At 40.4% G+C, this 15985-nt stretch overlaps 1 long non-coding RNA gene across 1 annotated transcript; it reads left to right on the top strand.

Moving 5' to 3' along the window:
• Positions 1 to 3: 3 nt before the first annotated feature.
• On the top strand, positions 4 to 6912 carry LOC122640734. The gene is made up of 3 exons (XR_006329734.1): positions 4 to 128; positions 6152 to 6154; positions 6900 to 6912. It is a non-coding gene; the product is annotated as an uncharacterized LOC122640734 (long non-coding RNA).
• Positions 6913 to 15985: the final 9073 nt, after the last annotated feature.

Raw genomic sequence — 15985 nt, 5'->3', positions numbered from 1 at the left:
TCCCCCATGATGTTGTTAATGATCTCAAAAGTGGTTACTAGGTCAGGAGTTCAGTTTGCCATTGTTTCGGTTTTTGTTTTGGTATTCTTGGACCCCTGATGGGATTTAGAACTTTAGATCTGAGTTTTGTTTACTTTTATGATTGTTTTTTAGTAAACAAGAATATCTGATTCGTTTATGTATGAGTTAGAAATGCAAGTTGAAGCCCTTCTCTTGGAGATCTTGAAAGGTAACTTTTATGGTAGGAAAAAAAAAAAAAAGAGTAGAAGGGAGGAGTGTTTTGCTGTGAACGTCGAGGGGTTTTGTTTGTATTTTGTTGTTCGCTGTTACAGGCTTACAGCAGGGTAATGAAAGGAGAATAGATTTTACTGTTGGAGTCGAGAGGGAGGGGTTTGGGGAGATGGGGCTGCTGACCTGCTGTAGATGATTTTTTTTACAGCTCTTTACAGTCGAGAGGGGGGTTTGGGGAAATGGGGCTGCTGTAGATGATTTTTTTTACAGTTATTCACAGCTCTTGGTGACAGAGGGCAAAAGCATGGATGACAAAATTGGGTGTAGAATGTAATCGGAGTCAGAAATCCATAAGTGTAATGTTCACAAATCGGATAGTTTATCGAATTGGATAATGTCCAGATATCCGATAAACTCTTGGATTCAGATATGGTAATGCCTTTTAAATATCCATCGGATATCGGATCGGATCGGATTCGGATATTGCATTCGTTAAACGGATTCGGATTCGGATAGTAGTGAATCCGAGCCGTTTACAGCCCTACTCCCACGTAAATCTCTCTCTCTCTCTCTCTCCTTCTAGTTTGTTAATTCAAAAACTCTTAAACATCTTTTTACTTTTTTTAAGTCATCCCATCTCACTCATTCTCTCCATCTCTCCCATCTCGCACGTTCCCTCCCTCTCTCTTACTCTCCTAGTCGAACCCAATTCCCTTGGATTATTTTTTTGGTTTTTTATTTCAAAACCCATATCACTTCTCCCCTAAAAAAGAGGGATGGATTTCAAAAAGAAGGGAGATAGATTGGATTTCAAAAGGAAGGGGGGAGAATTAAAAAGGGGATATATATATTCAACAAGGGAGAAAAGGAGGGGAGTTCGTTCTTAGTTTTTTGAGAGGAGGCTAGCTCTACGATTTTGGGAGAAGAAGACTTGAAGAAGAAGAAGAAGAGGAGAGGAAGAGAATCTACCATCGCCATTGCTGCCATTGCTTCTACTCTCTTGTTCCCTCTAATTCCTTGGCTTGTATCCCTAACTTCTCTTCATTTCACTTGTGTTAAATGAGTAACTAAACTTGCTGCTGTTTTTGGGAAGATGATACTTTAAGGATGAGTTAATTATTCATTCTCTTTTATTATTGATTGCTTGGAAAAGACTTAGGCATCTCATTGTGATTTTTGTGTAATCATGTTTGCATCTAGTTACGGTAATTTGTTTCAGTGATTCAATTTAACCTACCAAACAATAGTATTGAATTGATTCATGTGGTCGTATCGATGATACGGTATACTTGAGTGGATTGTGCAAACCCGAGTTCTTTGAACTTTCGATTCATTGTAGCGATCGGACGATAATTTTGCCAAGATATTTTATACCTAGAAGGGACCCTATTTTCTGTGGTTACCATGGGGCTTGTAGTCGCCATGAGCCGAATATGAGACAGTTTGAATGATGAATCTGAATTAATGTTGATTCAACCTAAAAACAGTATTTTCTCACCATCTTTTATTTGATTTAATCAGTTTCTAGTGTTAGCTTTAATTTAATTAATTTGCATTTTTAGTTCCACCTTAGACTTGATTTAATTTTATGCAACTTAGCCTCTGTTCCCTGTAGTTCGATACCCATACTTTCCACTGTATTAGTGTTTAGTTAGGTTTATTTTTTATTGGTTCAACGACTCGATCAATGCCTCACAGGTTAATCACAGAGGGCTAGTCGGGCTGACCTTGGTGGCTGATGCGGGAGCTGACTGGTCCTCTTCGACAACTTAATGGGTGTATCGTGGAAAGGGGTTGAAAGCCCGCACCAGGGATACATGTATTGGGGATTATAATAGCACTAACTTGCCTTAGTTGTGATGTTAGGTGGCTAATAAATAATTGAACTGCACCTCATGTAGGATTCATGTGGTTGTGATTGCATGTGCATGCATGATGATGTGTTTCATTCACGGGCTCGGTGGAGCTCACACTCTGTTATACATGTTTTATGTTAGATGATTCTGCAGGTGGATGTCACTGTGGCGGGGAGGCTTATTACCCGGAGGAGAGCCATGGTGGTTATGACTATATTGGTGTGGACCCAGACGGAGGTCATACCGATGGTACGAGTGTTCTCGGTGACTACTGAAGATGACCCGTGAAGGGTGTTCTTGATGCTTTTTGTCTTGGGGACACAGTTTTGTTTTTGACAGGAGTTTCTCCCCGTTCTAGTTTTTTGTTTTCTTCTTTTTGGGGCTCGGGTTACCTTGCCATGTATATATTTTTTTTGTATATGGTAGATATAAGTTTTACTATTTTATTTGTGGGTATGGGTGAGAGAATGATCAAAGACAGTTATGTATATATTATCATTTCCTGAACTACCTTATCTTTTAAATGCTTTAATGTAATTATAGTTTTTTCGCAACACTCTGAGTTTTACATAATGTATTATGGTGGATGTGTGTCTGTGAATGGATTAACTGCTTCTAGATCCGTGGGATTTGGCGGATTGCTGTCATGCAATACGGGTCACCTACCTAATCCTCCCAGGGTGTGGTTTGGAGTGTGATAAGGCCCACCTACAAAAAGGCACACAGATCACAGATGCAAGATCTGTCATGTTCCTCGAGTTCTTGTTCTGTGAACTCTTCACCACCATCGTCCACATACTAGTATATGGGTGATCCATCACCTACACAAACATCTATAAAGGATTTTCTATGAATGTGAGCTCCATTGAGCCTAATGAGAGGGAAACACATAGACATTCCAATGATGCATGTAAATTTTCTTTTTTTAAATTATCCACCTAACAAACAAGCTAAGTCACTAAGTTCAAGCTACAATACTGACTCGGGAAGCATCTTGGGTCATTACTCCTTCAGTGGTGCAATACCTCCTCAACCATTACCATAAGGAGCCCACCTCCACGCTTGGTACCCAGTACCAAACCTGCAGGCAGACCCCGATAATCAAGGACACTCCAACCCTGGTGTACCCCCTACTCCAACCATCAAGTGCTTAATTACCCAGCACCTAAACCCCTGCTAGTAAGGGTTGTAGCATAGGGTTTCCAACCTAACCATGCATGTTCCAAATGATGACATGTTGCGTCCAAGAGTGCACCATGCTCCATATACACGTCCACTCAAAGACAAAGGAATTCATATGCATACATCAAGACATGATTCATTTTTTAACAAATATCCACAACATCAGATTTCATAACCATCATGCTAAACAAAATCAATCCATAAGAAATCAACATCTTTTAACGCATAATTTCAGTAAGCATAGTAATTACATAGTATTAACTTATGTTACTTAGTCATGATTAGAACTTAGTCTTAACAATAAGGTACATGATTGATAAATGAGGAACAAGAACCAGATGTAGTACATAGTGCATGCATGAGGATTCATATAATTACAAGTATCAAAATATGGAAACATAAAAAGTCAAGCCAAACCCCAACTCACCTTAGACCTTAGAAGTAATTAGAAGAGTTTCCCCAAATCAAAGAGGCAATTTAAGGTAACTAGGAAGGCCCTAGTATGATGTTACAGAGGGTTAGAATAGATCACACAAGGCATGCATCCAAACCTAGTCCAAACTGGGTAAAAAACACCACACAGAAGGGACCCGGATTGTCTGGCCCTATCAAGGTCTGGACGTTCGATCCTTTCCATACGGGTCCTTGACAAAACCTAGATTTTGTAGGATTTTGGCTGGTTTGGTCTCCAAACTCAGTCCTAAAGATCCAGAGGCTTGGGGAAGATGATGAACTCATAATTAAGGTCAATTAGAACTAATTGCATATATAATCCAAGGATTACACATGCACATACAAATCCAAAGTACTTTGGGAGAATTGAAGAGCAATTGGAGGAATTGAGTTGTGATAACTCAAGAACAGAAAAATGGAGTTTAATTGATGCCTAAAAATAGAATTGCAAGCCATGGACGGGATTAGGAGGTTTGCTATTGATGATCAACACAAATGGGAAGAGAAATTGGTAGCAAGTAGTCCACAATGGGGTCTCCAGACACTCACTCTCCAAGCTTCTTCTCCTTCCAAAACCGATTTCAGCTTTAGCCTTTGAGAATTCATTCTCAAAGGCTAAGTCTTATTTATATATCATAGCCCTTAGGGCATGTTTGGTTAGGGAACTTAAGAGAATGGGTTTTGGAAATTGACTTTGGCTCTAAGTGGATTCCGATGCTGGAATCAGAATATTATGTCTCGGGTGTTATTTGGATCGTACTGATATACAACACGGGGTTTTAAAAAAAATTAGAACGTGTGAGGCCCACTGGGTAAAAACTAAATATTAAGCCGACACAGCCAATCTATAGTAGCAGTCCGATAAACACGACCGATTGGCACAGATTACATAAAAGGAATTTTGTTCGAATAACTAGAGAGGGTTATTACCTATTGTTCGACATCTGAAATGGATAGACCCCGCATGTGTTCTGTCTAGCACCTTTCGCATGTAAAGGAAATGTGTGAGACTTCGCCAGGCTCTTCGGATTCCATTAGGGCTATGTTGGATGGTTCTTTGAAGTCTAGTGGATCAAGGAACCGATCCACTACTTCGACAGACAACACCCACAGTGTGGAGGCACTTATAGCAATTGAAACTGAACCTAAGGTTTCACAAGTTTGAATTAGACTCGATTTAGAGGTGGGATTCACATTCCCCCCTCCTTATAAAAATTTCGGCCTCAAAATTGTCATACCTGGCAAACCAAAAAGATGAGGGTATCTCTCCCGCATGAAATCTTCCCGCTCCCAGGAAGCTTCGATGATTGTATTAAGTTTGAAGATTTCTCTTCTAAGTTGGTTTATGTACCTCATGCGATTAAAGTGCAATTTGTTCAAGTGTTTTTCTATTTATGTATAGCTGAGAGTTAATATAAAATATTTCACTCCTAACCGCGTCTGCTTGGTATAGGAAGTATCTCCACTCTTCAATTCTACAAGCGTCAGCCCAATCTAGATGTTCTCTCAGTTGTCTCCTTGCTTCAACTTTGGATCTTTCAAGTTGAACTATTCTTCTTCAAATCTGATCATTAGTTTAGCATAATATTTTATAGACCTGTTCTCCTTGACAAATAGGCTAAATAAAATTTCTTGCATATCAGAGTTGTATCTATACCTGCAATCTTGTCGCAAACTGATTTCCATATACCTAAGATTAGCACTGCCTAAGAAAGATCATCAGGTTTTTGGTCCAAACGCTTAGGTTCCTAAGGCAAGCAATCACACCTACTACCTCAAGGGGCGCTTTGATAGGCTATGATAACTATGGTTGTTTTTCTCTATTTTATATTCAATTGTTCTTCCTGTTCTTCTGTGTGCATTTCTTTTCTTCCACTATCTTATTTTATTTTGTTCATGACATAGTCATATAATCTAATCATTATACTGTTATCTATATTTATGTGCTCTGTTCTATTAATCCATTATTGCAAATCCCTTTTCCTGTTAAAATTCATCCTAACATCTATCACACCTGTCTGTTGCACTCAGAAATGAGTATGTCAAGATGTAGGATTCAGTATCTTCACGGACCACTCCACCAAAATTCTAGCTAGTTCTGACTTAAGAATTATTTAGTGATGCTGGACAATAATAGAAGTAGGCTTATTTTAGTGGAAATAAGGTTTGGGATTGGGTTGCATATCTTGTAGCAATCCCCCCATTTGTCGTTGTTGTTGATCCAACATGTTACCCACTATGGAGGTGACTTCATGGGCAGATGGAATAGGTGGTGCATCAGGCATGCCCACCGCTGGTTGACCTTCATCATTAGGTCCTGATGTAGAGGCTACATTAGAGCGTGACTGTGTGTTCATAGGAGGAAGAGGATCATGAGGAGGTAGAACCATTGTTTTGGAGGAGTAAAGTGAGAATAGTCACAGAAGAAGCTTGTTCTAACTATGGTACTCCCTGAGAGGGTTTATATACAACGTTACTAAAATGACAAAGTGTTCTAACATTGAATAATATATCGTAGGATAAAAGTTCAGATCAATTTATGGCATGAATGATCACAGTTAAGTATTGAATTTCATCTTGAAACATTGCAGAAGGAGTTGGACTTATATTTATTCGAGTAGATTTGCATATATAATAGTAAGGAATACCTGACAGCTTCAAGAGGCCAACCATTGAAGTTCATCAAGTCCAAGGTGGTATTTCTCCCAGTCATGTGAAATTATTATTTGCTGTTGTTCTTCCATCACTTGATGATAATTCACTTGTTCTCCGGCTTCACACGTTTTATATGACTCCTCACTTTCCCTCAGTATTCTTTTTGTGGTTTCTATGATTGTATTCAACTCCAAAATTCTTCTTCTTAATGGGCTTATGTATCTCGATCATGATACTAAAATGTGAATTGTTCGAGATTCCTTTTGTTTATATATAGTTTGTAATTAATGTCAAATATCTCGTCTCTAACGTCTTTGGCTAAATAAAAAAAATACTGTCTTTCTTCAAATTCACAAGCATCTGGATAACTTAGGTATTGTCTTAACTGACCCTTTGCTTCGGTTTTGGACCTCTCAAGTTGACTTATCCTTTTTCTTAGTCTCCTCAAATACCTCATAGTGCTGGGGATGGGTTAAGCACATGTACCACGATCATTTCCAATTGTAGGATGGAGGTTATTAGCCTATTAGAATTAAGTCAAGTACTCTCACTAGGGTACTAATAATCTCACATGGAAGAGGGTATTAAATCCATAATTAAAATTTACGGTATTTCAGTAACAATTTAAATGGCTCCTATCTCTCATAAATAGGGAACATAATATGGAATCCAAAATAACCTACTATGGAAGAGATTTAATATGATTTTTTTAATCAAATTATTTACTTAATTATTATTATCATAATTTTTTTATTCTCTATTTGCTAATTTATTAGAAGTATTCTTGGGTGTGGGGTCCACAATAAGGGGGCTCAAAAAGAAAAAAAATTCAGATTTTCAGTCTAGGCCACCCGGATGATGGGACTCGGATTGTCTGGGTCAAATGACCTGAACGACCGGCTCCTTACTGCTGGGTTTTTAAAATCGAGCCTAAGGCTCATTTCTCCTTATTGTCTCCTCTTGTCTTCAATTCCAAAGAACTCCAACTTGAGGAATCTTCAACCTAAGGCCCTCCAACTTGTTTTTAAAGATCAAACTCCATTCCAAGGATCTAAATCCTTTTTTGTAAGATTCCTAACCTATCTTCATCCTTCTTTTCTTCAAACTATGAATTTCCTTCTTGGTTTTCAGCAATTCTTTTGTTTCTCAAATCTCTACCCTACATTTTGCTTTGTTTTGGGTTTAGTTAGAATTGTATGTTGCCTTATGTGTTTTATGCTCTTCAATGGTTGTTTCTAGTTCATAACATTACCTAATGGAAGAGTTTTAGCATCTTGAGAAAATCTCATCTATTTCCCATGCCCACAAACCATTTGACAGAATGCTTGACCTAACTCTAAGAATCTTTATCATACAATTCTAGGAATTGGGAATAAACCAAGATGTATGTTTAACCCATGAATGTTCCCATGTGGTATTCATACCTATTACTTTCTCTTTCTCCACTCATTTAGCTTGCATTACATTCAACTTAGGTTCATGTACATTTCAGATTTTTTTTTTTTATCAATGCAAGACTTTACAATCATGATAATTTTATTACATGGTTATTCAAGTTATATGTCCCATTGGGTTGATTACATAAGGTCTTTAAGGTTGTTGGGTTCTCAACTCATCAGACCCAACATAGTTTCATATGGATGGAGTGTTAAACTCTTGGGTTACTTGCTAATTTTTTTTTAATCTATTTTCTCTTCTTTTACTACAGGTTATAATAGATGGCTAACGAGAATGAAGGTCTCTTTTTTCCATACGACAACTACTAGTTCACTTGCATAGGGGAAGAAGAACAATTCGAAGCTCACTTCACAGGAAAACAAGTTGAGTTAGAGCGTAAAGTGGTAACACAAGACTTGGAGCAGTTTAGGATTCAAGAGAGGTTTGAGAATCTATGATGGGGTCCTATGCTAGAGCTCAGTGAGTCATGCTATCCCAAGTTAATAAGGCATTTCTACAACAACTTAAGCTCTTCCCATTAGGATGGAGAGTTCATTCTTAGGAGTTACATGAAGGGAGTAACTATCACCTTCAACACAAGTCAGTTGGCAGCTATACTAGGGATATCCAACGAAGGAAAGTGGAGATTCTGTACTCCCAAAACTGAGGTGGAAGAATTCTTTGAGGATGGAGAATACGAGTGGGTATTTTTAGTAGTTACTGATGGGAGATCTATGACTATGGTGAAGTCTGAGTTAGAGTTTGAAACTTCTGCTCGAATCATTTCAAGAATTTGTAGCTACAACATTCTACTCAAGATAGGTCACTTGATAGAGGTGTCCCTCCTTCATGCTTACATTACTTTCTGTCTTTATTGCAATCAAAATATGAACTTGCAGTATCTGATCATGTGGAATATGGCCCTACATGGTGATGATCCTGACACTGGTAATCTTCCTTATGGAAGGTTACATACAAAAGTCTTTCGACATTTTGAGGTAGGGGTTTGGGAATAGAAGAGTTCTAGGAAAAGGGTAGTGAACTTCACTACGAGTTCTCTTTCCAAGATGGGCATAAATGTAAGAGAGTTATATTCTAGGGCATCTCCTGAAAGGTCTGAGGGTATTCTAATGGAAATAGAGGAGGAAGAGGAAGGGGATGGAACTGGGTTCAGGGCTGAGGAATCATAGGTGGAAACACTGGGTGGCTTCCACACAAGTGTTCAGCCCAGTGTCTTTCCTTCACGTACGGGTGCTTCTACATCTTCTACCCTACCTCCTACTAATGGGAACTAGAGGTGGAATCTACTTATGGATCGTCTCAGCTCCATAGAGGGATTGGTGAGACAGGAAATTGGTCAAAATATAGGTCTTGACAAACGGGCGGCAACCCTGGAGAAGCAGATGAGGGAATGGACTCCCTACTTCTAACAGCATCCATCACCACCACCTCCACCACAATAGAGGCAGCCCAGTGTGCCAACCTCTTAGTTTTTGGTTTTTTTGAAAGAACTATGTAATTAGCAGTGTGTATTATAGAATTCTATCTTAAGTTTTAGGTTTTAATATAGTTTCTCTCCTCTCATGTCTTATAATCCTGCTTATTATATCCAACAGTCTCATTGCTGAATTTTGTATTACAACTCATTGGTTATATGTTAATGTGAATTTCTTTCAATAAAATCCCATGTTTGGTTATATTTTATTCTTTTCTTTCCCATCATTACAGTTTCTCACTACCACTTAGTATCTTGCTAATTAGTCTCTATTACTTATGATGGTTTTTAGTTCAGACTTTTATTTTTTTTAAACCAAGTTATAGGTTCACCTTTGGATTTGTGAACCAAGAATGTTGTTACATTGGTATTTAGAGTGCCGGTAAGCGCAAATTCTCTAATACCAAGTTGTCACACCCCGCACGACCAGTCCGGGTATAGTATGAGCAGATGCTATCTTGCACCCAAGACTACCAAGAGCACAATGCAGCACTCTTACCCAGGCAAATACTAACATAAATAATTGAAACAACGGAAGAAAGTAAAAGTAATATATATAAGGAAGGTAACAAAAGGTTTGGCCTAAACCATTAGGCCCACCTACAAAAAGGCATATAGATCACAGATGTAAGACCCGTCATGTCCCTCAGGTTCTTGTTCTGCAAACTCCTCACCACCATTGTCTACATACTCATATACAGGTGATCCATCACCTGCACAAACATCTAAAAAAGGTTTTCTACGAATGTGAGCTCCATTGACCCCAATGACAGGGAAACACATAGACATTCCAATGATGCATGCAAAATTTCTTTTTTAAATTATCCACCTAGCAAATAGGCTATGTCACTAAGTTCAAGCTACAATACTGACTCGGGAAGCATCTTGGGTCACTACTCCTTCATTGGTGCAATACCTCCTCAGCCATTATCATAAGGAGCCCACCTCCACGCTTGATACCAGTACCAAACCTTCGGACAGACCCCAATAATCAAGGACACTCTGACCCTGGTATACCCCCTACTCCAACCATCAAGTGCTTGATTACCCAGCACCTAAACCCCTGCTAGTAAGGGTTGTAGCATAGGGTTTCCAATGAAACCATGCATGTTCTAAATGATGACATGCTATGTCCAAGAGTTCACCGTGTTCCATATACACGTCAACTCAAAGACATAGGAATTTATATGCATACATCAAGACATGATTCATTTCTTAACAAATATCCACAACATCTGATTTCATAACCATCATGCTCAATAGAAGCAATCCATAAGAAATCTACATCTCTTAACACATAATTTCAGCAAGCATAGTAATTACATGGTATTAACATACGTTACTTAGTCATGATTAGAACCTAGTCTTAACAATAAGGTATATGATTGATAAATGAGGAACAAGAATCAGATGTATTACATAGTGCACGCATGGGGATTCTTAGAATTGCAAGTATCAAAATATGGAAACATAAAAAGTCAAGCCAAACCCCAACTCACCTTAGATCTTGGAATGAGCCAAGTAACTAGAAGAGTTTTCCCCAAATCAAAGAGGCAATTCAAGATAGTAGGAAGGCCCTAGTAAGATGTTACAGAGGGTTAGAATAGGTCACACAAGGCATGCATCCAAACCCAGCCCAAACTAGGTCAAAAACACCACACAACAGGGACCTTGATTGTCTGGCCCTGTCAAGGTCCGGACGTCTGGTCCTTTCCATCCGGGTCCTTGACGATAACCAAGATTTTACAGGAGTTTGGCTGGTTTGGTCTCCAAACTCAGTCCTAAGGGTCCAGAGGCTTAGGGAAGATGATGAACTCACAATTAAAGTTAATTAGAACTAATGGCATGCATAATCAAAGGATTACACTTGCAATTACAAATCCAAATAATAATTTGGAAGAATTGAAGAACAATTGGAGGAATTGAGTTGTGATAACTCAAGAACACAAAAATGGACTTTAATTGATGCCTAAAAGCATAATTGAAAGCCATGGAAGGGATTAGGAGGTTACCTATTGATGATCAACACAAATGAGAAAAGAAATTGGTAGCATGCAGTCCACAAAGGGGTCTCCAAACACTCTCTCCAAGCTTCTTCTCCTTCCAAAACTGATTTAAGCTTTAGCCCTTGAAAATTCATTCTCAAAGGCTAAGTGTTGTTTATATATCCTAGCCCTTAGGGCATGTTTGGTTAGGGAACTTAAGAGAATGGGTTTTGGAAAATGACTTTGGCTCTAAGTGGATTCCGATGCCGAAATCGGAATATTATGCCTTGGGTGTTATTTAGACCATACTGATATATGACACAGGGTTTTTAACAAAATTAAAATGTGCAGGCCCACGGGGTAAAAACTAAGTATTAAGCCGGCAAGGCCAGTCTTTAGTAGCAGTCCGATAAACACAGCCGATCAGCACGGATTACAAAAAAGAAATTTTGTTTGAATAACTTGAGAGGTGTATTACCTATTATTCTACATCCAAAATGGATAGACCTCGCATATGTTCTGTCCAGCATCTTTCGCATGCAGAGGCAATGTGTGAGGCTTCTCCAGGCTCTTTGAATTCCATTAGGGCTATGTTGGATGGTTCTTCGGAGTCTGGTGGATTGAGGAATCGATCCGCTACTTCGACAGACAAGGCCAACAATACGGAGGCACTTACAGCAGTTGAACCCAAACCTGAGGTTTCACAAGTTCAAATTAGACTCGATTTAGAGGTAGGCTTCACACAAATGGGTATGGTTGGACTAGGAACAACCCTACATTATGATGCCATAAGGGTTTGGCACACACCCCAAGGATCAGTGGGGCCCACAATATGAAAAATGGCTTTTTGACCCCCTCAAGTTGATCTTCCGATTGATGCAGGTTTGATCAACCACATGATTGACCTGACATTACAAACAGCAAATGTTAAGGTTTAAATGCTTCTGTCCAAGGCCATATGCAAGGGTATTTGTATGGGGGCATAATTAGGGTGTCGACATCATGCATAAATGACTAGGAAGGTATGTGCATGCTAGTTTGGGACACGTACCTTCAATCATCCGAAAAAGGAGGTTTTAGGTATTTTCTACGATGTGCTTTACTTCCTTCACTTGTATCCGAAGGGAGGTATTCTCCAACCATCGACGAAGATCCTTATCAAGGAACCTTTCTTCCATAGGTTTACCCGTCGATCGGTCTATGATCTTGTATGTTGGTTTGACTGTTATAGTCCAGAGGTCACTGATGTAGGTAAGTTCAGTACCTAAACATAAGTTTAAATTAGTATGGGTTTGAGCACTGTTGTAACACAAAGCAAACATTTCACTAAGGAAGAAGGTTTACATTATTGCCCTCATCAACCAAGTCAATGAGACTGGCACCGTCCGCAGTATGATGAGTGCCATCCTCATTAATGCTAGCCTCCGCAGCATCCCTTACATTTCCTTCCTCCAAGACTTTGTCAAGCTCCTGTTCTTGCTCCTAAGCGTTCTTCTATTTGCTCTCTTTGCTCCCCTCTGCCCCGCCTTCTTTTCCATCTTCTCCCTCACCTTCCTTTTCACCACCCGACTCCTCTGCCTGCTCTTTAGAGGTCTTTGCCAGTGCCATAGGACACTCAAAAATTAAAATTTGGAATAGACTTTCAAATAAGATCTCGAGCATTCCAAGCACAGAGGATGTATGAGTCTACGCCCGCCTCAACCAGAGCATCATCGTATTCTTTGGAAGCGTTGAACTCAGTGACTGCCCTAGCTATTATAGCCTTCTCCTGCTCTTCAAACCCGGCCAGCCTTATCTCAACATCCCTCAGCTTGGACTCGAGTTCTTAAAGGTAACAGTCAACAAAAGCTTGCGCCTTCTCTAGTTCTCCTGCACATGCATGAGCCAGCTATGAATCACCTTCGACGGCCCTCTTTATTGTGGTGCATCTGGATGGCCATCATTATCTAGGCCTCGAGTTCCTTATTATGGGAATTGGCAGTCTTGAGGGAGTAGTTGGCACTATCACGCTCAGCGGTCCACAGATGGAGCGAATCCTGAAGGTCCAGGATTTGAAGGTCTTTCTTCTTCAATTCCTCATGGAGGGACACCAAATAATCAAAAGCATCCCCAAGATAGGAAACATGCTGAAGGAGCAGAAAAAGTAAGTTAGATAAGAGCTAATAAGAATCCCAGGCACAACTTACAGCCTAAGCAGGATTTACTTGAGCCAGGGCACCCTGGCCGTTCAGTACCAGAGCTTCAATGGAGAGTTTCCCTACCAAGTCATGGTCTTGGGGAAGCCTGCCTTCCTGAACCTAGGAATTGGCCCATGACAGATCATTGAGAACAAAGCAAGAGGTGGAGAGGTGTCACTAAGGGACGAAGGTCGAGGGGGCATCCTCATCCGAGCATCGGGGGGATGAACGGGGAGAATTTTGTAGTATCTCCTCATCCTCGTTCGTTAGCCCCAACGAGCAAGAAGAATCTTCTACCAGCTATAACTCGTTCTGGTCCATAGGAAGGGGAGGGTTAGTTACCTTGACTTCTAGGTCGATCGACACACCATCTGTTTGACCAAAAGTATCAGTTAAACTCCCCTAGGTAGATATATAAGAATCCTCGCAATCTTCCAGAATGGTAGGAGGATCAGCAACCTGCTCCAAATTATTGGCCGTCAAAGTAGCATTCTTCTTTAAGCATTTTTTCCACCACGGGAGGACTTGAGACTTGCCTCCTCTGAACCCCTTTTCGGGGGCCATATGACACGCTGCTTGAAAGCTTCCTGGAGTGAGCACTGGTTAATAGGCACTACACAATAGAGAAAGTGTCAGCACAAGACTCAAACACTATGAGTACACAAAAAAGAGCAAAAAGGGAGCCTCACCAGGAGTGAGACCATGCCGAGCAAGAAAATCCTCATCAGTCAGAGAATAAACATCAAAGGGATGATCCATATTTGCCAACTTCTCTAAGGATTGGAGGTCTGACTCGCTCTTGACATTCAGTATCATGACCTCTAGTTTGGACTAAACATTACCAAGCAGCATGCCACCAACCCTAGAGAGAAAAAGAATCGATTCTTCCATCCTTTACTAGAAGAAGGCAGGCCGGTAATGACCTTTACCCTTGCATGTTGTCTTATGAAATACCAGCCCCGATAGCGATGATGACCATAAATATGGAAAAGGTACTAGAAAAGGCTGAAGGAAATCGGCAACTCAAGATCGGACATCAAGGCAATATAGCCGATGATGCTCCGATTAGATTAGGGAACAAGCTGAGAAGGAGAAAGGTGACAGTATTCTAGAACTTGGGTAAGAAATAACTGAATGGGATACCTAAGCCCCCCGATAAGATAGTCTTCAAAGAGACAGATCTCCTCCCTGACAAGATCACAAGAAGATTCTTCTTTCTCAGGAGGCCTAAGGGCTATGGAGTCAATGTTACACCCGTGCCTGAAATACACCCTAATACCCTGGGGTCAAATTGAACTTTTACTGATGGGTGATGCCACAATGCCAATGGTCAACACCTGTGACCTTGGACTATAACAGTCAAGAGGAGGAAAGCTCGAACTCAAGGTTTGCATTCACACCTTGATGGGCGATTGGACCCCACCATGGGTAAAGCTTGAACCCTGAATTTTTATTATACTTATCCCCTTCGGAGTCCTGGAAGTGTGGGTCAAAGCCCCCGCAACTTTCCTTGTAATTTGGGCCCTTACAGCGGCAACGGAGTCACGAATGGACTCACCAGACTTGTTTCATTTGTGGATCCATCCATACTGTTTCCTGCCCTTTTGTTGTATTTTCATGTGGGACCCACGTCCTCGTGTTCCGAACATGATAACTAGGTCCTCGGACAAGATGGACTCCCACCCTTACCTTCTTAGAGTTGATTGGGCCATGAAAGTGGGCCCATAGGACTTAAATGAAAAATGGGTTCTTTTATTTAGCTTGAGCCAAACAAGCCCTAAAACTAAAATGTCTTTATAGGACCTTAGGCTAAACCAAATGTGCCCTAATCAATTAGACCTAATAAGGTTTGTAACCTTAGCTAAACAGGCCCTAAAGCCCACTTGAACTTAAGAGATTATTAGCCTTGGGGGCACCTAGGCAAACAAGCCCTAAGGCCCATTTTTATCTTTTAAAAGAGAGGGCTCAGCTCTAAACTCTCCCATCTCTTCCCCTCTAAGCCAAACCATGGAGGAGAAGAAGAAAGGAAGAGGAATGGGAGGGGAAGGAAGAAAATGGAAGGAAAGTAAGAGGAGTCTTGCTGCCCTACCTCCACTCCCCTTGTTGTCCGGATAAGGATTGAAGAAAAGAAGAAAAAGGGAAGAAGGAGAGAGGAGAAGGTGGATCTTTAAGGTTGGCTGGAGTTGGGGTTTGAGCTCCACTCACCAAGGTATGTTTCCATCTCATGGGATCTCCCTCTTCTCCATTATTTTAGGTTTAGGTAGCTTTATTTGGAGGAGGATCTGACCTAAGGTTCCATTTGGGACTCAAGGTGGGACTTAGCCCTTAATGGGGGCTCTATTAATGAAGACCAATCCCTAATGTAAGCTCTACTTAGCCAAGTTACAACCATTGTTGCTATTTAATGGTTTTCAAACCCTAAGCCCTATTTTGGACCAAAAGGTGTAAGATCTTTGTATGATCTTTGACCCATGAGGTAGGACTAGGTTCTAGTAACCCTAGGAAGGCCTATGG

This window comes from Telopea speciosissima, chromosome 9 (genome assembly GCF_018873765.1).
Source record: "Telopea speciosissima isolate NSW1024214 ecotype Mountain lineage chromosome 9, Tspe_v1, whole genome shotgun sequence".
In the NCBI taxonomy this organism is placed as follows: domain Eukaryota; kingdom Viridiplantae; phylum Streptophyta; class Magnoliopsida; order Proteales; family Proteaceae; genus Telopea; species Telopea speciosissima.
Note: the sequence above shows the minus strand (reverse complement) of the source record. Positions and strands in the feature narration are given on the sequence as shown.